Source organism: Tenrec ecaudatus, chromosome 5 (genome assembly GCF_050624435.1).
Source record: "Tenrec ecaudatus isolate mTenEca1 chromosome 5, mTenEca1.hap1, whole genome shotgun sequence".
NCBI classification, from domain to species: Eukaryota; Metazoa; Chordata; class Mammalia; order Afrosoricida; family Tenrecidae; genus Tenrec; species Tenrec ecaudatus.
The window spans coordinates 141,858,996-141,883,705 of NC_134534.1; the positions used below are offsets into that span (position 1 = coordinate 141,858,996).

Genomic DNA, 24,710 nt, shown 5'->3' on the forward strand with positions numbered 1-24,710 from the left:
AACAGAAGGTACTGGGGGAAACATGCAGACCAAAGTTCAAAATCATAGAAAAGGACAGACCTACTGGTCTGCTGGACAGCATTAGAGGCTCCAAAATGGTGGCCCTTGGACACCCTTCAGACTTCAAAATAAATCCACCTCCAGAGATCACCTTGCAGAAAACAACAAAAAGGCCAATTGAGGCCTGGTTAACAACCTGGATTAACATAATCCTTAGAATTGTGTTGTTACATTTAAGGAACTACAACTAATGTTATACAACATTATGTGTATGAACTGTTGAATAAAAAGCAAATTTCCTCTGTAAAATTTCACCCAAACCACCTATAAATAAGTACAAAAACCCCATTAAAGTGTTCCAAAGTAAAGGTGTTACATGGACCTCAAGGTGCACATGACTCAAGTCATAGTGTTATCGATGGTATCATCTGCAATTGGAAACTGGGCAATGAATAAACAAGACCAAAGAATTAATTCATTTGAATCATGGTGTGGTGAAGAATAGTGAATATACCATAACTGCCAGATGACCAAATCTCTCTTGGTAGAAGTACAACCAGGATGCTACTGAGAGTTAAGGACAATCAAACTTTATCTCGTATATTTGGGACATGTTTTCAGGAAAGTGAAGTCTCTGGGGAAGGACCACACATCTGGTAAAATATAGGGTCAGAGAATAGAGGAAGACCCTCGATGAAGGGGGCTGAGACAGTGGCTGCAACAGTGACCTCGAACACAGCCAAGTTTTGCTGCACACGAGGTCCTTGTGGTTAGAACAACAATGCCCATGTGATTGTCATGTGTGCCATGCCGTGAGTGCGCGTCTCAGGGAGTGTTGGGCCCTGAGACGGTAAGAAAAAAACAAAGCAAAGGTGCTAGTCTTAGTAATACATTATCACAAACCTAGAGGCTTAAAACCACTTTTCAAAGTGTTTTGATCAGAAGTAACTGGGTTCTTTCTTGGCTCGGAGTTTCACCCGTCTGAAATCAAGAGGTCCTCTAGGACAGCGCCACGTGTTCTCATCTGAAGCTCTGCCACGTTCATCTGGGTTGTTGAACCCAGTCCCTGTGTTTGTGGGACAGAGATCCCCATTTCCTTTATGAGTGTCATACAGCTAGGGGCTTTCATCACATCCCAGCCGTCTAGTCCAAGTTCATGGCCAACCCCAAGTCATAGGATCCTCTAGGACTGATAGAACTGCCTCGTAGGGTTTTTAAAGCTGTAATCTTTACAGAAGCAGGCTGCCACACCTTTCTTCAGTGTGGATGTTACATTCAAATGGCTGACCTTCGGTGAGCAGTCAAATACTTTAACCATTGCACTACCAGAGCTGCTTCTTAGCCACTTAGCCTTCTTAAAACATAGCAACTGACTTCAAAGCCAGCAGGAGAATCTCCCCCACCCCCAACCCCCTGCCATGTGGCAATGAGAGAGGGGGAGAGAATCTAATTATGGAAGTGACTATGCCATCATTTTCACTGTGTAATATAATCAAATCCTAGGAATGACTGCCCTGTCATTGTCACAGGTCCTAGGCACTTTTAAAGGAAGGGGATTATACCCTACAGGCCTGGAATCTTGGGGGTCAATTCAGAATTCTGCTTCTCATAATGCTGGAGATGTACTCTGAGTACAGCTTGATGGCTAAAGGCAACGGCTCTGAAATCAGGCCCAACCAGGTTGTGATTCTACTTATATGACTATCTACATGACCTTGAACAAGCTAACCACTTTGTACCTTATTTCTCCATTTCCATTTTTAAAGTGGAATGGCTTCACCTACATGGAGACGATTAAAATGAATTAATAATGTATGTAAATTACTTAGAGCAATGCCTGGCACCTAATAAGCATTTAATAAATGTAAGCTATTACTGTTATCTCTCTGCAAGCCTATGCGATAGGAGAATAGACATCTGTTATTCTCTGCTCAACATTGTTTTTCTTCTCTTGGTAATAACACCCTACTTCCCCATTACACTAATTTCTTCAGATAATCTTGGTTAGCCTTACCCCTTTTTTTCCCACTCTCACTTGTTGTCTTTCCATTTCCCTGGCTCATCATGGACAATTATTTCAACTTGATCGTTTGGAGCATTTCAGCCCTCTGGCCTCATTAGTCAAGGATGGGGATGTGATTTCGGTTGGTCCAATGAGAGTCAGTCCTGGAATTTCTTGTGGATTTTCCTTAAGTTGCAGAGTGGGCTCCATTAAGAAAGACCCTGCCTGAGGATGAAGTGGTCATGCAGAGGGCATCCTGGTAGCGAGGTGGAGGCCAACAGACTTCTGTTGTCATCTTTGAGTTGCTGAAGTACCATATATACTCGAATATAAGCCGACCCGAGTATAAGCTGAGGTACCGAATTATTACCTGGGAAACCAGAAAAACTGATTGACTCGAGTAGAAGCCTAGGGTGGGAAATGCAGGATGTGAATTCACACAGAGACCAGAGGGGAGAGACGGAGCGCAGCCACAGACACATCCTTACCAGTTCAGCTGCTGGCATAAGTGAATCCCTACGGGTGCTTCTGTGAATTGGAGCCGTCCACGTTATAGGACGGCTCTGATTGGTTAGATGTGAGTAAACAAACATTCAAAACCTGCAGTGTCAGTGGGGCTTTGAATGAACAGCGGAGGAATGGCAATCACCGGCGAGATAACGGGTGCTTGTCCTGTTACCTGGGGGAAGGGGGGGCAGCGAGATGATATACCTCACTGGGGTACCACTGGCCCGTGTATAAGCCAAACCCCAGTTTCTCAGCACATTTTTGTGCTGTAAAACCTGGCTTGTACACGAGTATATACAGTAAGTCATACCTGAAGCCAGACCAAACCCTACACTATGAAATTACTTGAGCTAAAATCTCCTCTTATTCTTTAGGCTCTTTGAGTTGGGTTTATATTACTTAAAAATAAAAACTTGATAGAACCTCGCCCTGCTAAACAGTCATTGCATGATACCCACCTTCCCGACATGATCACTGAAGACGGACGTGTGTGTAAGCAAACGTGATGAAGAAAGCTGATGGTGCCTGGCTATCAAAAAGATATAGTGTCTGGGGTCTTAAAGGCTTGAGGGAAAACAAGCGGCCATCTAGCTCAGAAGCAACAAAGCCCACAGAGAAGAAGCACACGGCCTAAGCGAATACAAGGTGTTGAATGGAACAGGTAGCAGACACAAAGGAACAAAAACAATCATTGTATGATCACCTTCCTCACATAAACGCTGAAGACGAAAGTGTGCATAAACAAGTGTGGTGAAGAAGGCTGATGGTGCTCGGCTACTGAGAGATATAGTGTCTGGGGACTTAAAGGTTTGAAAGCAAACAAGCGGCCATCTAGCCCAGAAGCAACAAAGCCCACACGGAAGCAGCACACCAACATGTGTGATCATGAAGGGCAGAGGAGACCAGGTATCAAACAACAAAGGCGGGGTAGTGGTGAGAATCACATCACCGTGAATGAGGGGGAGTGCGTGATGGGGACCCAATGCCCATCGGTAGACAGTTGGACATCCCTTCCAGAGGGGTAGTGGGGAGGAGATGAGTCACTCAGGGTTCAGTGTAGCAACAATGAAACTCAAAACCTTCCTCTAGTTCCTGAACGCTTCCTCCCCCCCCAATTATCATGACCCCAATTCTACCTTGCGGACCTGGTTATACCAGAGGATGTACAGCGGTGCAGTAGGGATCTGGAAACACAGGGAGTCTAGGACAGATGAACCCCTCAACACCCGCGGTAGGAGTGGCGACACCAGGATGGAAGGGGGAGTAGAAAGGGAGAACCGATCTTGGAGATCTATGTGTAACCTCCTCTCTGGGAGATGGGCAATGGGGAGGTGGGTGAGGGGAGACCCCGGGGAGTGTAAGATAAGATATAATAATTATTTATAAACTATCAAGGGACTAGGGGGAAGGGGGGAGCGGGGAAGGGGGGGGGAGGGAAACCGAGCTGATTCCAGGAACCCAAGTGGAAGGTTAATTATGAGAATGATGAGTGCAACGAATGTATAAGGGTGCTTTGCTCAATTGATGTATGTGCGGATTGTGATAAGAGCTTTATGAGCCCCAATAAAAAGATTTATTAATTTAAAATAAATAAATAAAAATAAAAACTTGAAGTCTAGAAGCAAAGGCCACAGAGATTTAAACTGTCTTGTATTTTACCAAGAAGGAGCTCATAGAAGGACGGGATGGAGCTGAGGTGATCAAGCCTGGAAATAGAAGATTCAAACTCTTGACACCTTATCTACTCTATCAGTAATTTATTACTGTGTCATAAATCACTCCAAAATTTAGCAACTTAAAACAGCATTCGTTTTATTTGTTCTTGATTTTACCATTTCAGGTCAACATTTCAGGCCAGGCTCGGCAGATTGCTTCCTCTGTAGGTCTTTTCTGAGGAGACTCCGCAGCTGTACTCATTCAGATATCAACCAGGGATAAATGTTTTAAGACAGCCTCACTTACATGCCTGGTATTTATTTCTGGCTTTATCTGAAGGACTTCTGTCCTTATCTATTGGCCTCTCCAGTAGCATAGTTCAAGTTCATTTACAAAGAGGTTTCAGAGCAATTGAAGAGTAACCAGAGAAGCTGTGAGACATCTTGAGATCTAGATTGAGATCAAGACTTAGTGGCTGCATACCATAACTACCACTGCATTTTATTGGTCAGAGCAAGTCAAACCAGTACAGACTAAAGGGGAGGGGAAAACAGACTCCATTTCTTGGTGATGGGAGAAAGAAGGTCCAATTGCAAAGGGGCATTTTGTATAAGGGGAAGAATTATGGTGGTCTTCTTTGCATACAATCTATTTCATTGATTTAAACTCAAATCCCACTGTCAATAGATTGATTCTGACTCATTGCAACCCAGAGAGACAGGGTAGAACTGCTTTTGTAGGCTTCTGAGAATGTAACTCTTTGCAGGAGTAGAACGTTTCCCCTTTCTCCTAAGACTGGCTGGTGGTTTCAAACTACTGACCTCATGGTTATGGGCCCAAAATGTAACCACCATGCCTCCAGGGTTAATTCCATCGACTACTGAAACTACACTGATGCTGAAGGCAAAATGGGTGCATAAGCAAATGTGGTGCAGAAAGCTGATGGTGCCTGGCTATCAAAAGATAAAGGGTCTGGGGTCTTAAAGGCTTGAGGTCTCAAAGGCTTGAAGTTAAACAAGCAGCCATCTAGCAGAGAAACAACAAGCTCATCAGCCTGCACAATCAAATGGTGTTGTCGGATCAGGTCACAGGCATCAGAAGACCCAAAACAAACCAAAAATACATATTGTTGTGAATGAGAGGGGTGGAGCAGAGACTGAAAACCCATCTGTAGACAATAAGGCTTCCCGTCACAGAAGGGTCACAAAGAAGGGATGAGTCAACCTTGGCACAGTATAGCACCAATGAAGCACATAATATTCCTCTGGTTCTTTGAGACTTCCTCATCCCCCAACAATCTTGACCCAAGTCCTAACTTTCAGTTCCAGCTAGACCTGAGCATGTACACTGGTACAGATCAGAGTTCACGACACACAGAATCCAGGTCAGATAACCCCCTCAGGAACAGTAATGGGAGTAATGATACCAGTAGGGTAGGTAAAAGATGAGGGCAGGAGAGGTGAAAGGGGGACCTGATTGCAATGATTGACCCATTTCACCCCTTCCCCAAGGGGGACAAACAACATAAACGTGGGTGAAGATAGACAGCAGTCAATATAAGATATGAAAATAATAATAATTCATAATTTATCAAGGAGTCAGAGGATGGGGGGAAGAGAAGGGGCAAAAAAGGATCTGATATCAAGGGGTCAAATAGAAAGCACTTGTTTAGGAAATGATGATGGCAATGTATGTTAAAAATATGTTTGATACAATTGATGTATGGATTGTTATAAGAGCTATAAGAGCCCCCAATAAAATAATTTAAAAAATAAAATAAAACTACATTGAGCCCATTAACTTTCCTCCCCTAGATGATTCCATTTGCAGAAAACCACATTTGTGTATATGTTTTCAATTTCATAAATGAAGTGAATATTTGTAAAACATTGACACCCAATCATTCTAGTCATCCTGATTTAAATTTAGGGTCAATATTTATTTTAGTGTTAAAGAAATTAAGACTTACCAAAACATGCTTATTCTGAGAAAATGTAACAAAGAAAAGTCCCCAAGTTTTCCAACAGCAACATTTATCGTTACATAAAGTCCTATATCCAGGGACCAAAGAGAATAGACAAAAAGTGATGCTATGGAACGTCACTATTTAAAGAGTTGTTGGTGTTGGCTGAAGGCAAATTGACTTGACCTCACAGGAAACTGAGTGTGATAGAAAGGAATGTTGCCGGGTCTTGAATCATCTTCACAATCACAGTGACTGTGAGTCCATCATTGTGTCTGTCCTCCTATCCTAGCCATGTAACCCTCTTAAAACCTGGCATGTCACCGAGGAGCTCTTGTCCTCAGTTGCCCTCTACTTTGCCAGACATGACGTCTTCCTCTCATGACTGATCCGTTCCCTTGATGTGTCCAGAGCAAGCAAGGCAAAGTTCTGTTGTGACCTGTAAGGATTTCAGGGTCTCAGGTTCAGAAATAGATCACCACGTCTTTCTTCTCAGTCTGTTTTTGTGCTGGATGCTATGGGGTAACCTGCTCACCAAGGGTGACCTGGCTTGTATTTTAGACATACAGGTGGCATAGTTTTCAACATCACAGTAACATGCAAGCCGCCGGAGTACTACACATTCAGAGTAGCATGGTGGGTTTAAAAATTAGGAACAGCACACAACAGATATCACTGATAAGGCTAATTTGGTCACAAGTAACAAAGGCCCCAAATGAACTACTTGGAGGGGGAACAGAAAAAGAACCTGAACTCATCGATTCAGAGTACTACTGGGAAATTCAAGGCTTTAGGTAAAACCGAACCCAGTGACTCAAACAAAGTTTCCAAATTCCCTTTCGTGCACCAGTGGCTCTGTTTCCCATGCTTTGGCTTTCTTCCCTGGATCTTACTGACTCCTGTTCCTTGTTTATTCCAGGAAAAAAAAAGTATGATTATTGACCTTGCCTGGGCCTGTGTACCCCTACCTGGGTGAGAATTCTGGTCTTGGCCAACGCGTGTCCTGAGCCTACTCGGGGGAGTAAAGGCGGGGCTTATCCATGATATTCAGCACATTAGAAGGACGAAAGTAGGGGAAAGGCAGGCTGGAATAAAGTAGCTACAGTTCTATTTCATCTTTCCTAACAATCTTCTATATTAGGAGCGCTTATGAACCCTATTTTAAAGACGTGAAAATGTAGGTGCTGAGGGGTCACCCAGTTTAAAGGGAAGCCACCAAGCAGTAGGAAATAAGTCCTAAAGCCTAGTTTAAACCAAGTCAAATCCATTGCCATTAAGCCGATTCTAACTTACAGTTATGCTATAAGACAGAGCCAATTTTCCACATAGGGTTTCCATAGCTGTGAATCATTTCATGAAATACTACCAAGTCTTTCTGCAGCTTCAACCTGATTACACGTATGAGCAATTGATGGTACATTTCACAGTTGGCTTCTGGCCTTGTTTTTGCTGATGGTATTGACTTTTCCATTGTCTCTTACCACTGGTATAATCAATTGGATTCCTGTGTATTCTATGTGGAAAGGTCCATGTGCATAGTCACCATTTATGTAGTTAATGAAGTGTTTTCAATGAAGAATTACTTCTTGCAAAGTTCTATCATGCACTCTTCAGCTTTCTTTCTGTTACTAAGGCATGTATTCCAACTACAGATTCTTCCTCTTTGTCTTCATCTTTTACATTCCAGTTATCAATGATTATCAATGCAATTTGATTGTATGCTTGATTAATTTCAGACTAAAGAAGTTGACAGAATTCTCCCATTATCTTTAGTGGTTGGTGTGTACATTTGAACAGTAGGGGCATTAACTAGTCTTCCTTGCAGGCATCTAGATATTATTATACTTCCAACAGCACTGTACCTTAAGATAGATCCTGAAATATTCTTTCTGAAAATAAATGTGACTAATTCCTTTCCAAGTGCCATTCCAGAAGTAGTAAATTGTAAGATTAGGTGATTCAAAATGGTGAATACCAGTTTCCATAGTGTAGTGGTTATCAATTTTGCCTAGGAAAATGGCCACTTTCAGTTCACTCATGCCTACTATGTTGTTCTTTATGTATTTAATTTCTGATGACTTTCAGTTTTCCTAGATTCATACTTCTACAGTCCACATTCTGATTATTAGTGGATGCTTTCAGTTGTTTCTTCTCATTTGGGGTTGTGCCCTGTCAGCAAACCAAAGTCCTGAAAGCTTTGTTCCAGCCGCATCCCTAAAGTCGACTCTACCCAGGAGAAGCAGCTCTTCCCCCAAGCTTTCTACTCCCATAAAGATTACAGTTGCAGGATAGGGCAGAGGTTGTACACTGGTGCATATGGGAGCTGGAGGCACAGGGAATCCAGAGTGGATGATACTTTCAGGACCAGGGGTGTGAGGGGCAATACTGGGATTGTAGAGGGTGAGTGGGTTGGAAAGGGGGAACCCATTACAAGGATCCACATGTAACCTCCTCCCTGGGAAACGGACGGCAGAGAAGGAGGGGGGAGGGAGAGTCCGGATAAGGCAAGATATGACAAAATAACAATCTATAAATTATCAAGGACTCATGAGGGAGGGGGGAATGGGGATGGAGGGGGAAAAAAAGAGGACCTGATGCAAAGGGCTTAAGTGGAGAGCAAATGCTTTGAAATTGATTAGGGCAAAGAATGTACAGATGTGCTTTATACAATTGATGTATGTATGTGTATGGATTGTGATAAGAGTTGTATGAGCCCCTAATAAAATGTAAAAAAAAAAAAGATTACAGTTGCAGAAGCCCACAGGTACAGTTCCGCTCTGTTCCCGTGGGATCACGGTGAGTCAGCATTGACTTGATGGCAGTGAGTTATTTTGTTTATATTATTCCCCAACCTGAAGGACTCATCTTTGGACACGATGTTCGGCTGCTGTTCATAAAGTTTTCAGTTGCTTCCCCCGCCCCGCCCCACCCCACCCCACCCCCCAGCCCAAAATTAACTACCTCCTTCTCCTTCCTAGCTTGCGCTTAGTCTGTATTCTCTTGTGAAACTTGTTCACCATGGGTGACCTTGCTGGTGGTTGAAATATTGGTGGCATAGCTTTCAGCACGATACAATAAGCAAGCCACCACAGCATGACCAACAAAGCCGAGTGGGGATTCCAAGGTGATGACAATAACTTATGAACAGTAAGCTTCATCATCGCCTCTCCAGCTGAAACAGGAAAACAATGTAATTGTACAAAGATAGGGGACAAATAGTTCAGTTCAATATTTCATTTTGTAGGTGTTTAGTAGAACTTTATGCTGACATTTACAAATGAGGCTTTAAAAATTTAACATATTAAAACCTAAATGGCAATGAATGTACAAATGTGCTTTACACGATTGATGTATGTATGGATTGTGATAAGAGTTGTATGAACCCCTAATAAAATGATCAAAAATAAAAATAAAATAAATAAAATAAAACCTAAACAATTTACAGATAGCTATAATAATGTTTTCCAAAATCAAGCAAATATTAAATATGTAAAAAATCATGAATTTAGATGTTCTAATAGATTTTCTATGTTTGTGAAGAAAAAGCTCCCAATGTGTTCTGAAATTATTGATTTTTCATAAATATATATATGATATTTCTGTAACCTGTGCCTCTAAAAAGGCAAACTAAAACAAAATAAAAGTTCAAAGTAGAAAATGTTCCTATCATTTATAATACTAAATTCAGGTGAGCATGCAGTGAAATAGACATTCATATCTGACCATGGAATAAGGGGTGGTTTAAATGTGCCCAAAATAATCTAGTCAGTGCATAGCAAGAACTTCACAAATGTTTATATCTTGTTGTTTTGTTTTATTTTGTTGCTTGGTTTTGTGCATGTTATTCTCTCAACACGTCTGTCTAAATAAGATAGGATGGACGAACAATCTGGAGGAGAAAACAACAGGACCAACAGTTCTGGGGGGACATGGGAGAAGGGGAGGTGGGCAGAAAGGTAGTGGTGGTAACAAACTCAGGGAACAAGGGAACAACAAGTGATCCAAATCGGTGGTGAGGAGGGTATAGGAGGCCTGGTAGGGTGTGACCAAGGGCAATGTAACCAAGAGGAATTACTGTAACATAAATGAAGGCTGAGCATGATAGTGGGACAAGAGGAAAGTAAAAGTAAAAGGAAATAGAGGAAAGAGCTAGGAGGTAAGGTGCATTTATAGAGGTTTAAATACAGGCATGTACATATGTAAATATATTTATATATTATATTTATATATGAGGATGGGGAAATAGATCTATGTGCATACATTTATAGGTTTAGTATTAAGGTAGCAGGTGGATATTGGGCCTCCACTCAAGTACAACCTCAATGTGAGAATTCCATGATGATCACCTTCCCGACACATAGCCTTAGCTCAAATATACATACATGTTAAAGTGATTGGAAATATATATGTGATATATATGTTAAGATAAATTAAGGAATCAAAGACCAAAATAGACATCAGAGGTGACTATGAGCCTTCCCCTTGAACGTAGAGCAGCTAAGGCAAAAGGAAGAAAGGGTGAAGTAAAAGTGCTGAGGAGAAGATTTCAAAGAAGAAAAAGTAAAGTACTGTAATGAGTTGTGAAAGACCAGCGATGACAAACCAAAAGTGAAGAACATTCTCAGCACATCTTAAGCTGAGAACCGAAGGAAAAAGTGAAGCCTCAAGTTGCAATATTGAAGGGAAAATATTGAACAGTTCAGGAAACCAAAAGAAGATGGAAGGAATACACAGTCATTGTACCAAAAAGAATTGATTGATATTCAACCATTATAATAGGTAGCATGTGATCAAAATCTGATGATAGTGAAGGAAAAAGTTCAAGCTTCAATGAAAGGATTACTAAAAGCAAAAAAAAAAAAAGAGATCAAATAAGCCTTCAGGCATTTAAGGCATACCAATTGGGGGGTATCAACACAATTGTACAGTGCTGGGAGCTTCACTGGTGTGTGCCAATAGATTTGGAAGAAGGCTACCTGGCCATCTGACTGTCACTGACTTTTATATGTGCCCATTCAAAGGAAAGGTGCTATTACAGAATATAGAAATTAATGAACACTAGCAATATAACACATACATGTAAAATTTTGTTGAAGATAATTCCAAACCAGTTGCAGTAGTACATTTACAGTGAACTCTGAAAAGTGGGAATTACAGAACACTGAATTGACCTCACGTGCAGCCTGTATAGAGACCAAGAAGCTGCCAAAGAGAACAAAGGGGATACTGCGTGGTTTGAAATCAGAAAGGGCAATGGTCAGGTTTAGATCTCACCATACGTGTTCAATCTGTGTGTTGCGTTCAACTGTGCAAAGAACAACCAGCTTCAGAATTGGAGGAAGCATTATTAACAACTTGTATTCGGCTGACACACGTTGCTAGCTGAAAGTGAAAGGATTTGAAGGGCTCACTGATAAAGTTCAAAGACTACAGCCTTCAGTATGAAGGCATAAAGAAAACAAAAATTCTCCTAACTGGACAAAGAACAACATAATGATAAATGGAGAAAAGACTGACACTGCCAAAGATTTTGTTTTACTTGGATTCAAAATCAATACTGTGAAAATACAATAGAGAAATCAAAGTATTTCATTGGCAAATCTGCTGCAAAGGACCTCTTTAAAATGTGGAAAAGCAAAGATTGTCACTTTGAGGACTAAGGTGTGTGTGATAGTTATGTTTATTGTGCCAACTAGGCTTCCATAGGCACACGTGGGAGGAGCTTTATCAGGTCACACCTTGATTGAAGGGTAAGGAGATAAAGGGCTTTCCAAGGCCGCCCCCTTTCTCTTTCTCCCGGGTGATGAGAGCAGTGCTCTGCTGCTGGAGCTGTGCCTTTGCCTCAACAGTGTGCTGCAGTATTGTGGCCTGAGCCCACCCAAGGATTGTGTTACCTTGCCATGCATGCATCACTGGAGCTTGACGTTCCATGAGACCTGCTTCGCCCTGCGTCTTGAGCTAAACTCTTACACTACTGGTCTCTGCTGTGCCTCAACTTCTCAACTTCCTGCTGCTGCTGCCCCTCTCTGCCTATCTTGCCTGAGGGCAGACTCCACTGTCTGCATCCTTGACATTGGACCAGCAACCCACTTGAGTTAAAGGACCTTCAGTATTTTAACTGTTCCACGAAAGTGAGTTGAAGAGAGCCCTCTGTATTGCTGTGTGGACTAATAATTAGCGGCTATAAGCCTTCTCGCTATATAAACCTATCCTCTTGTATAAATATATCATCAAAAGTGTTCTGGTTTTTGTCATTTTCCATCACAAGGAAGGATAATCATGTGATCCAATTCTGACCAATGAGAGACAGCGGAAGACTCCCGAACAGTTTTCAGGTCTGTGAGGAGGGCAAACCAAGTGTTCTGGGAAAGTTTCGCTTTTTTAAAAGTGGATACCAGATATCTGCCTCAGGATGGAACACTGCACCACTACTTATAAAAAAAGTAGTGTGAATATATGAACTTAATCAAGCCTCTAGAGCCAACCATCATTTTAAACTACATACAAAAGACAGATGCCTGTGTTAAAGGAAATCACAAAACTGGCATTAGCAAATCCTAAGTCATGGCACACTACAGGACAAACAGCTTTATTGCTTCAATCAGTGAGAGAGAGAAAACACTTTGTTCTGTATTTCACCAGTTTTTATAGTGCTTTTGTTTTCTAGCACTCAAAGCTTGATAATCCAGTATCAAACAAATTATTCTAAATCATTGATATTTACAATACAAATAAGAGACCTGCTGCCATTGATTCAATTTTGACTCACAGTGATCCTCTGCTTCATCTTTTCTCACAGTGGTTGGTGGGTGTGAACTACTGATCTTTGTAGTTGGATATTTCGTTATGTTTTTGGTCAAAAATTTAATGTTTATATGAGATGTGTTAATCTGGGAGGTGTGGATCTGCTCTTGTAAATGAATCTTATCAAAAGTTTTGCCCTTTCACCAAACTCCATTGTTTGTGTGAATAATGTCAAGTCACTTAAGGGTTTAATCTGTACCAGTGAATAATTCTCATATAGCAGTTCATAGCTGACCCATACTAGTACAATTTTCTTTTCTCATCAGTGTTCTGAATTCTATAACATTGGCTAAATTAATGAAGTTATCGATAGAATTTACTTTTGCCCCGGGGGACTATTGAGAATGCGCTCTAACTTAAAATGACAATAATATCTCTAGGTGAACCCGAGACGTATAGAAATCATAGGTATGTGAGTGGATTTTGGGCTTGCACTTAATTCTAGCCCCAGTCTAAGAACAATTAGTACTTATAACATGGCCTTGCTTGATGTTCATCTTCATGAAGAGATCATTATGGGTGCTATAGCAAAGTGTGGTGAAGAAACTAGATGGTGCCTGGCTATCAGAAAGACTAGTGTTTGAGGCCTTAAAGGCTTGTTGTCAAACAAGCAGACATCTAAGAGAGGCAACAGCTAAGTCTACACAAAAGAAGCACACCATACTATGTGATTCAAGGTTTGTGAATCATAACATCCAAATCCAAAGGAGGGAATGGTATCAGAGCTTAAATTGTGAACACCTGGTTTACAGAAGGCTATGGATGACAGTGGAAACCCAAAATCCACTTCAGCATCTACACAGGGATTAAGCCTCCAGTGAATACCCTCTGACCATGGTTGGAGGATGTGAATACCTGTATTATCAGACGGAGAAACCTTGTAAAGGTCATTGTGGCAGAAGTAGTTAGGTTAAAATGTGATATCATTTCATCTCCCTTTTGATCCATTATAAAGTTGTTTCAGTTTCAAAAAAATAGTGAAGGGGAAATACAGGTGAATTAAGCCTCTGGTTAATCACCTCTGACCATAAACTAGGGATGTGAATAACCTTGTTATCACACAGAGCACATTGGAAATTATTGCAGATGCAGTTAGGTTAAAAATTGACTATAATCTGAGCTCCCTTTTGATCCATTTATTTATCTATTGTGTGTGTGTGTGTGTGTGATAGGCATACATTTTATCAGAACAGTTCAGTGCAGTGATCTGCTGATTCAGTTCATGTATTCAATATGTGTTTTATGTCTGGGAAAGAGATCCCCCTGTACCTGCACTAGCCCGCTCTTTTCTTTTTAATCATTTTATTGGGGGCTCATACAACTCTTATCACAATCCATACATACATCAATTGTGTCAAGCACATTTGTACATTCATTTCCCTCATCATTCTCAAAACATTTGCTCTCCACTTAAGCCTTTGGCATTAGCTCCTCATTTCCCCCTCCCTTATGAACCCTGATAATTTATCAATTATTATTTTGTCATATCTTACACTCTACCATGTCTCCCTTCACCCCCTTTTCTGTTGTCCACCCCCCAGGGAGGAGGTCACATATAGATTCTTGTAGTCAGCCTCACCTTTCCACCCCACCTTCCTTCCACCCTCCTGGAATCACCTCTCTCACCACTGGTCCCGAAGGGATCATCTGTCCTGGATTCCTTGTGTTTCCAGTTCCTTTCTGTACCAGTGTACATGTTCTGGTCTAGCCAGATTTGTAAGGTAGAATTGAGATCATGATAGGGGTGGGGTCAATAGGAAGCATTTAGGAACTAGAGGAAAGTAGTTTGTTTCATTATTGCTACACTGCACCCTGACCGGCGTGTTTCCTCCCTGAGACCCTTCTGTAAAGGGATGTCCAGTTACCTACAGATGGGTCTTGGGTTTCCAATCTACACTCCCCCTCATTCACAATGATTTGATTTTTTGCTATTTGATGCCTGATAACTGATCCCTTTGACACCTGTGATCACGCAGGCTGGCGTACTTCTTCCATGTGGACTTTGTTGCTTCTGAGCTAGATGGTCGCTTGTTTACCTTCAAGTCTTTAAGACCCCAGATGCTATATCTTTTGATAGCCGGGCACCATCAGCTTTCTTCACCACATTTGCTTATGCACTCATTTGTCTTCAGCAATTTTGTAGGGAAGGTGAGCACACAATGATATAATTGTTTGTTCTTGGATGCCTGATAACTGATCCCTTCGGCACCTCGTGATCCCACAGGCTGGTGTAATTCTTCCGTGTGGGCTTTGTTGCTTCTGAGCTAAATGGCTGCTTGTTTATCTTCCAGTCTTTAAGATCCTAGGGGCTATATCTTTTGATAGCTGGGCTCCATCAGCTTTCTTCACCACATTTGCTTTTGCACCCACTTTGTCCTCATCAATCGTGTTGGGAAGATGAACATCATATGGGCGTCATGGTTACCTGAAGATACCCTGCATTTTTCCTCAGACAATAGAATGATACTTTGGCTAAATGTTTATTAAATGACCCTTATGATCCATTTAAAATTTGTTCTAGTATTTAATATTTTCTGCTTTCCTTTCAATTGCGGATTTTCTTGTTTACGTTAGTATTGTTGTTAGTTTTCAAGTTTTTAAAATGTTTTTCTGTATATGAAATCCAGGATGGGTAACTCCATAGAGTTACTAATTATATTAATGGTTCCTTGGGGATATGGCTGGGGAAGGTGGGGGAAATGGGGAGTTAATAACAATTAGTACAAGAAGGAAGAAAATGTTCTAAAATTGATTGTGGTGATGATTGTGCAATGTTTCAGATGACTGAACTGTTGATTTGTGATTTATATGACAATAGCACTGTTAAGTTAAAAAATGTAATGTTTGCATCTATATGGAAGAATTCTTTAAAATGAACATATATTGAAATATCAGATGAAATTATAATGACTACTGGGACTTACTTCAAAATAACACAGGAGTGGAAGAAGAAGGTAGTGATAAAGATGGAAGAGGCTTGGCCATTAGTTAATCATTTCAGAACCTATGTGACAGGTATTTGGAGTTCCGCGCATTTGATTGTCTATTTTGATATCCTTTCAGTGAAGTGTGTTTGAAACCAGGGAGGAGGTACATGTAGCTGGCAGATTCCTTTCTCTCCTTCTTCCTGACTCGCACACAGATATGGTGCTGGAATGATGGCAGCCTTCCTGGTTCAAAGTGGCTGATCTATGACGATGAGGATGGCCAAGCAAAATCACGGATCAAAGCCTGGGCCTTTGATGACACTCACCAGCTGCTCATGGCCACACTTCTTATAAAATAAGAATAAACTGCCAGATGCTTAAGTCACTATTTGTAAAAAATACCCAAATGCACTGCCATCAAGCCGATGCTGACTCATAGGGACCCTATATGGTAGAAGTGCCTCTGAATTACAGGGACTACTGTAACTCTTCATGGAAGTAGAAAGCCCGTCTTCCTCCTCAGGAGTGCCTGGTGGTTTTGCAGTGTCACCCTTGCAGATTGCAGCCCAGCAGGTAACTACTAGCAACCAGGGCTCCTAAAGCATTCTAGGTGGTGTGTTTTTGTTACTTGCTCCTGAAAGCATCTCTAATTGATATAATTACTGTGCAATAAGTATGACTTTCTCAAAATTGTGGTTTCAATTTCCTGTCCATTATTAAACATTCACATTCACAGTTATCGTTGAAAAGGAAATGATTACATATCTGATATGGTGAGTTTATTATTATGAGAGTAATTTAGATGCATATTATATACCAAATATATCAAATATAGCTTACTTTAAAAAAGGTAGCTATGTAAATTTTTATATGAAAAGGTATTCAAGACGGTATTGTCCAAAACAATAGCCCAAAGCCACTTGTGACTGTTTAAATTAATTAAAAGCAACAACAAAAAACAGAGAAACTCATTGCCATCTAGTAAATTCTGACTCAGGGCGACCCTACAGGGCAAGGTCGAATTGCCGTTGTCGGTTTCCGAGATTGCAATTATTGTTATTTTAATTTTCATCTTTAATGAAACGACGTTGGAAAGAACGTACAATTCCATGACACCAACACTACAGTTTTGGGAATCACAGTGAGATAGAATTTTACCCACTCTGCAATTAGTATGAATGCCAACATCTCTCGCTGTTCATTTTTGTTACATGGCAAACAACATTGAGAAGCAATCATCAAACAAAAGATAACATTGAGAAGCAATCATCAAACAAAAGATACCCAGAGCTTCAGACAAGGCAAAGACTCTAATTCTTTATAGGAGTAGAATGCCTCCTCTTTCTCCTGTGGAGCTGGCTAGGGGTTTTGAACTGCTGACTCTGAGGTTTGCAGCCCAAAGAGTAACCACGACACCACATGCTCCTCAATTAATTACACGTGCTTACAATCTAAAACTCCTTTTTGTTGCACCGGCCAATTTCTGGTGGTTCAATAGTTAGATATTTAGCTGGTAACTGAAGAGGTGGTGATTCGAACTCACTCAGTCCTTGGGAGCAAGGCCTGACAATCTGCTCCAGTAGTGATTTCACTATTGAAAGCCCCACGGGGAAGTTCTACTCTGTCCTACGGGACCGATACGAGTTGGAAATCAACTCAGTGGCACCTAACGATGACAACAGCTCAATTCAGGTGCTCAGTGCCCACTAATGACTAGTGGTCACCATATTGGATAGCACAGATGTAGACTAGAAGGTGTGTCTCCCCCCCCCACCAAAAAAAACCCCAGAATTTCCCTGGGCAGAGCGGAGCTTTAGTAGCATGCACTTTTCTCACTCGGCAATGCTGGAGCGACTCGCTCTGAGTTAGTGCACCCAGCTGTGTTGCCTGAAAAGGTCCTCTCTGGTCACAGCGAATTTTTTCATGAAAGTAGTTTCACTCGAACTTTGTTTTTTGTGATGGCTTACTTAAGAGAAGAGTGTGCGGCTGTGGAATTGTGTTTCCCGCTCAGGAAAAATGCCATAGAAACTGTTGTGATGTTGAACACCGCTTACAAGGACAGCGCTATGGGGAAGACTCATGTGTATGAGTGGTTTTCTCCTTTCCAGAAAAGGTGAAATGTCGATTGATAACAAACCTTGTTCTGGACATCAGTCAACTTCCCGAATGGACGAAAATGTTGACAGTGCATTTGGAGTTCATGCCACCAGACCAGACTGTTAATCAAGCCTTCTATGTAGGGGTGCTGCAAAGATTGCATAACAGTGTGTGACAAAAAAGGCCTGATTTCTCAGAAGCAACAGAGCCCACATGGAAGAAGCACACCAGCCTGTGCGATCACGAGGTGTCGAAGGGATCAGGTATCAGGCATCATCAAAACTAAAAATCTTACCATAGTGAATGAGGGGGGAGTGCGGAGTGGAGACCTAAAACCCATTTGTAGGCCAATGAAAATCCCGTTGCAGAGGGGTCTCAGGGAGGAGATGAGTCAGAGAGGGTGCAACGTGGCAATGATGAAAAATACAACTTTCCTTTAGTTCCTAAATGCTTCTCTCTCACCCCCCCCCCCATCATGGTTCCAATCCTACCTTGCAAGTCTGGCTAGACCAGAGGATGTACACTGGTACAGATAGGAACCAGAAACACAGGGAATCCAGGGTGGATGATCCCTTCAGGGTGTGAGTGATGATACTGGAAACATAGAGGGAGGGTGGGTTGGAAAGAGGGAACCAATTATAAGGATCTACATGTGACCTCCTCCCTGGGGGATGTACAACAGAAAAGTGGGTGAAGGGAGATGTCGGACAGGGCAAGACATGACAAGATTATAATTTATAAATTTTCAAGGGTTCATGAGGGAATGGGGAGCGGGAATGGAAGGGAAAAAATTAGAACCTGATGCCAGGGGCTTAAGTGGAGAACAAATGTTTTGAGAATGATGAGGGCAATGAATGAACAAATGTGCTTTACATAATTGATGTATGTATGGATTGTGATAAGAGTTGTATGAGACCCTAATAAAATGATTTTTTTAAAAAAGGTCTGATTTGTGGCAGATGGGGGACTAGTTTTGCCACCATGACAATGCACCTGCTCCCGCATCCATCTCAGTGCGCCAGTTTTTGGCAAAATAGCATGCCTCCCTTACCCCACACACCTTACTTAGCTGACCTCACTCTGTGTGACTTCTTTTTGTTTCCACAATGAAGAGGGACATGGCTGGATAACGTAGAAGAGGCACACACAAAAAAAAAAAATCAAAGGAAGTGCTGTCAGCCATCCAAGCAGATGAGTTTGAAAAAATGTTTCAACGAATGGAATTGCAGATTTGAAAAATGTATTAAGTGTAATGTAGGTGATATGGTTGTTTTGTAAAAAAAAATTAAGTACATAGCTTTGGGAGGGTAAGAATAAATTGAAAATTCCAATTTTGGGGGGCGAGGTGTTTGTTACCTCCTTGTATTTCCATCATTGTGGAAAATCTCTTTGGACAGCATTGCTTGAAAACATATTGGATAATGGTAACACAGTAATTCAATGGAGGAAAGAGTGATTTTTAAACAAATGGCACTGGGTCAAGAAGACATATACAGGCAACAAAACTAAACCAAACCAAACCAAAAAACCTAAAAGAACCTGACCTAAAATTTACAACTTATACAATAATTAACTAAACTGGATCAGATAGTTAAATGTAACATGTAAAACCATAAATTCTCTAGAAAAAAAGAAAATGAGAAAATCTTTACGATCTAAGTCTAGACAAAAATTAAAATTTTAAAGTTGGCACCAGATAGATGTCTGATTCATGTATGAAAAACTTGATACAGCAGACCACATCAAAATATAAAATTTGCTCTACCAAGGCCCATGAGATGAAATTTATTCTTTTTGTTACACTAAACTAAAAGAAGCCATTATTTTTAAAGAATCAAATATTCTCCATAGTGCTTGTCACAGAGTAGATGGTCAGTCAACGGTAATAGTTACTAGGGCATTTTGTTATATGAAATATTTTATGTAATATATAGTATATTAATAGAGTATCATTGTACTTACTATATATCTAAGAAAGAAGACATAAAAAGAATGCCCATGTGGGAGATCTCCAAGCGCCTGGGTGCGCAGTGGAAGCAGCTGCGCGACGACGAGAAGGGGCCCTTCGTGGAAGAGGCCAAGCGGCTCTGGGCCCGGCACCTGCGGGACCACCCGGACTACAATTACCGGCCGCGGCGCAAGACCAAGAGCCCGGGCATCGCGGCACCACACTTCGGCCCCAGAGGCGGCAGCGTGGCCCATGGCGGCCCTGCCTGGGGACCAGCTTATGTGACTACCCAGGGTACCAGAGGCTTCGGATACCAGCCCCCCCAACTATTCCACCACCTACCTGCCCGGAAATTATGGCACTTCACCTTGCACACTCGAGTCCTCTGCATCCTGGCCCCTCCCTCAAGGCTGCCCAATGCTCCCAGCTGAGCTGATCACCCCTCATAACCCCTACAGACCTGTGGCTGACCTTCCCACGACCTACAACCCTCCCCTAACCTACCTTTAACCCGTGGACACAGACTACCGGGAAGAACCATACTCTGCCCCCAGGCTGCAAACCCTTTTGTTATTGGGACCATTCCCCTCAAAGGCAAGAGCATTGTGATCCTCCCGGAGCCAGCAGAGGGAGCCCACAAAGGTGCCAGCCATGCAAAGGACCCCCATTTTCCTGCTTGTAGAAGACAGAATTGAGGTTACCCTTCAGCAGAGCCCCATTAAGTTCTGTGATTTGTGTGTGTTTGAGAACACTTTTTTTTCCTGATTAAACCCTGTCTCAGTCTGTACTCCAAAAAAAAAAAAAAAAAGAATGCCCATGTGAAGAGGTTGAAAAGACAAGGCTAATGCTAGAAGAAGATATTAGCAGACCACATACCAGACAAAGGTTTAATCCAAAAAACTCAAGTCCACTGCCACTGAGTTGGTTACAACTCATAGCAATGCAACAGGACACAGTAGAACTGCTCCCTCCAGATGGCTTCCAAGACAGCAAATATTGCCAGGAGTTTTGTGCCTTATTTTTCTCTTGCTCAGTGGCTGGTGGGATTGAATCACTGACCTTGCAGTTAGCGGGCAAGTGCTTATAGCTCAGCACCACCTGGGCTTTTTGTCAACAGACTAGTCTCTAAACTATATAAACAATTTTCAGCTCTCAACAGCAGAAATCAAACAATCCAAGTAGAACATTGCCAACGGCCTTGAAGAGACATTTCATCAAAGAGGACTTACAGATGGCAAATAAGCACACGGAAAGATGTTGAGCATCGCTAGCCATTAGGGACATGAGAACTAAACCCACAATGAGGTATCACCGCATAGTTATCACATTGGCTAAAATAAACAATCACGACAATAGTAAATGCTGTTGAGGAGACAAAGCAAATGAATCACTCATATGTTGTCAATGAGAAAGTGAATATTACAGCACTCTGTTTGGCAGGTTGTTGTTGTTGTTTTCCTTACAGAGACACCTTTTTTAAGCCTTCAAGAAGATAAACATGAGAGAAAGATAAACATCCAGCTGAGGGAAGCCATCAGCATGATGCCAAATTTGAGTCCAAGGAATTCCTGGTCCTGGGACGAGTTATAGACAACGAGCAGCAGATCAATGTACCACAGTCACAGGAGGGGCTACAGAAATGGGGAAAGGACCATGATTGAGCCAGACACAACTGCTGAATTAAGCAGCTTAGAGGGTGGGTGCGGTGGGTCATCAGTTGGATAACTTCTTTAAAAGGTTAGCACACAACTCTTCATGGAGCCCAGCAATTGCACCCCTGCATGCTCTAAAGAAGGCAACACAAAGTGTCCTGGTGGTGATATCAAAGTGATTCTTTATCTTGTCAGCATTGTCGTCATTATAGGGGTTGTGATGGAAGATGCTACCATAGGGGGAAAATGGGTATAGGGTACACGGGATCTTTCTGTACCTTTAAAAAGGGTATTGACATTAAATATCATTAAATTCACCCTTTAAAAATTATAATTCAGTGACTTTAGTGTACTTAAGGATTTGTAAAATCATCACCACTCTCTGGTCCAGTAATTTTTATCATCCTAGAAAGCAAATACATACCCACTAGCAGTCTTTTGCTACTTCCTCTCCCCTATTCCCTGAGAAAAGAACCCTAGTGGTATAGCCACTGTATTGCCAACCACAAGGTCAGCAGTTCAAAACCACTAGCTGCTCTACAGGAGAAAGAGAGGCTTTCTAGGCCCATAAAGAGTTACAGTCTCAGAAACGCACATAGGCAATTCTATCTTGTCACGCTTAGTTGAAATTGACTGGATAGCAGGGAGGGATTTTTTTTAAGTCTCTGGCAAACATGAATATGCTTTCTATTTCTATGACTTTATGTATTCTAGATAGTTCCTTTAATGAAATATGGAATTATATGATATGTGGCCTTTTGCATCTGACTTCTTTCACTTAGCCTAATGTTTTCCAGGCTCATCCATGTTTCAGCATGGATCAGTACTTCATTCTTTTTTTGTATCGAGTGCTTTTTAATTTTCCACCAAACTTTGTGCAAAAGTCAGATGGAAGAATAGCAACATCTACCTCCTATATATACTTCTTTCTTTGCCCAAATTGCAAACACCCCAAGGGCAAATATATCATCCAGGTGAAGGAGTTTTTTTAAAGATCATCTAATTACATTGTCCCCACCCTCAGTAACCAACCCAGCTTAAGAGTATCCCTTATTTGAGTTCAAAGCAAATAAAACATGCACTAACTTTACCCATCTGTGACTCGGAAACATTTTTGCTATTGGTGCTTCTCAGTCTCTATCACCGGTCAACGGGCTGGGATTCAGCAGTGGGATCACAGGATATTTTGAGATCTTCTAATATTTTCGCCATTCACGAGATGGTTTCTCCTCCATTTGTGGTCCAGAAGATAGATTCGTGGTCTGTTCTTCCCTCCCACCGGACGATTAAGAAAGTGTTTCCATTTCGTGAGGGGCCAGGGCTTCAGGAAGCGTAGTTCGGTAGTTCCGCAGGGTCCTTGGAAGTGAAACCTGAATCTGTCAGTGGCTGGGAGGTTTCCCTGTTAACTTCGCCACAGGCACTCACTCCCCTGGCAGACACTGGAGGGGCAAACCTGAGGGTGGGATAAACCCGGAGGAAGTGCCCACCACGAGGCATAAGACACAGCTCTAGGCCCACCTGCCCCAGAATAGCCGGATCCAGGTTTCCTCCGAACCACACCGCGTGCGGCCGTAGCAGGTGCCTCCTCACACCGGGGAAGTTTTCCCACGGGGAGCCTGGCATCTTCAGCTTCAGGTTGTGCTGCACCTTTTCCCGAAAAAGCTGGACAAATCGGACTCTCGTCATTCTCGGCCACGTTTCCACAAGAGGTGCACTGAGTTTGATATAAACGACTGTGCATTTCCAGAAGGTTCTTGGTGCCGGCCTTGCGAAGTAGCTCGTGGATGTTCTGGGTGATGACCACCACCCTCCGGCCCTGCCCGATGGGCGATGGCCAGGGGTCCAGGGTTGGGTCCTTGCTCTGCATGGCCTCGCGCTGGTCGTGGGAGAACGGCCACACCGGGATGGGTTTTGGGCAGAGGCCAGGTCCTGAACCTTTTTCGCCCGCAGCCTCCCGCCCCTCTGAACGTCGGGGCTCCGTTCTCTGCTCGCACACCGGCCCCTGTCAGGATGGCTAAGTGCTTTGCTTTTGCAAAAGTCTTCCGGAAACCTGCCGTATTTGAACTTGGACGAGCCCTGGCTGGGCAGAATTTGGCTTGCGCAGAGGCTGGTGACTGCAGTCGGCAATACAGCTGAGAAATCAGTCTCCGGGGAATAATCCGGAGAGGGCGCCTCGGGATCTCTCGGGGGTACAGAGTATTGAAAGGGACGGCACACCGGAGGCGGGACGGCGGCATCCACTTCATTCATTTTAATGGCTAAATAATATTCCACCACCTTGAGGTCCCATATTGGAAAAAAAAAACATTTATGGGGCTCGTATAACATTCCATACATCAATTGTATCAAGCATATTTTTACATGTTACCATCATCATTTTCTAAATATTTACTTTCTATTTGAGCCCTTGGTATCAGCGCCTCTTTTATCCCGAGGTACCACATTTTGCTTATCCAGTGTATTTGCTTATTAAACACACTGTTTATAGGTAGAACACAGACATCAGTATTTTTAAAACTCCCTAAGTGATTTTAAGTTGCAGTAAAATTTGATAGATACTATTCTAAATGATATATATACATAGATATATGTAACTTTTATTGATATAGTTATTTATGTCTGGTGACATTTTATTGATATAGTTATTTATGTCTGGTGACATTTGAGGAAATTAATATTTTCCTTTTTGTAAACTTTTATGTTAAATTCTTACAATTTATGTATACTACATTTGCAGTTAAAATTTTAAAATTTTAAAGTAACATTATTGTGACATGAATCTAGATATATTTGCTGAAACAATTGCAGGAATCTCTGCAGTAATTTAATTTTGTTTCATAATTTCAACTTTTACTACTTGTAAAATAAAAGCAATGTTATCCAAATGTTGCTTCTCTTGTGTAGTCTTCCCTGATCATAACAGTCAGATATTATACATTTTTCTAAATTTTTATACTGCTTTGCTTGGACTTACACATACCATTAAGATTCTTGTAAGTGACAGAAAACCAACTTAACTTTGCAAACAAGTGTCTTGAACAAAAATAGGGCTTTTAAATACTCCATAAAATATCAACAAATTTACTCAGCAATATATGAAAAGAATAATGCACCATAACCAAGTATAGTATATCTCAGGAATGCCAGGCTAAAT

General features: G+C 41.8%; 1 pseudogene; it reads right to left on the reverse strand.

Moving 5' to 3' along the window:
* Window positions 1–22,842: 22,842 nt before the first annotated feature.
* LOC142449271 (NAD-dependent protein deacylase sirtuin-5, mitochondrial pseudogene) lies at window positions 22,843–23,793 on the reverse strand (annotated as a pseudogene).
* Window positions 23,794–24,710: the final 917 nt, after the last annotated feature.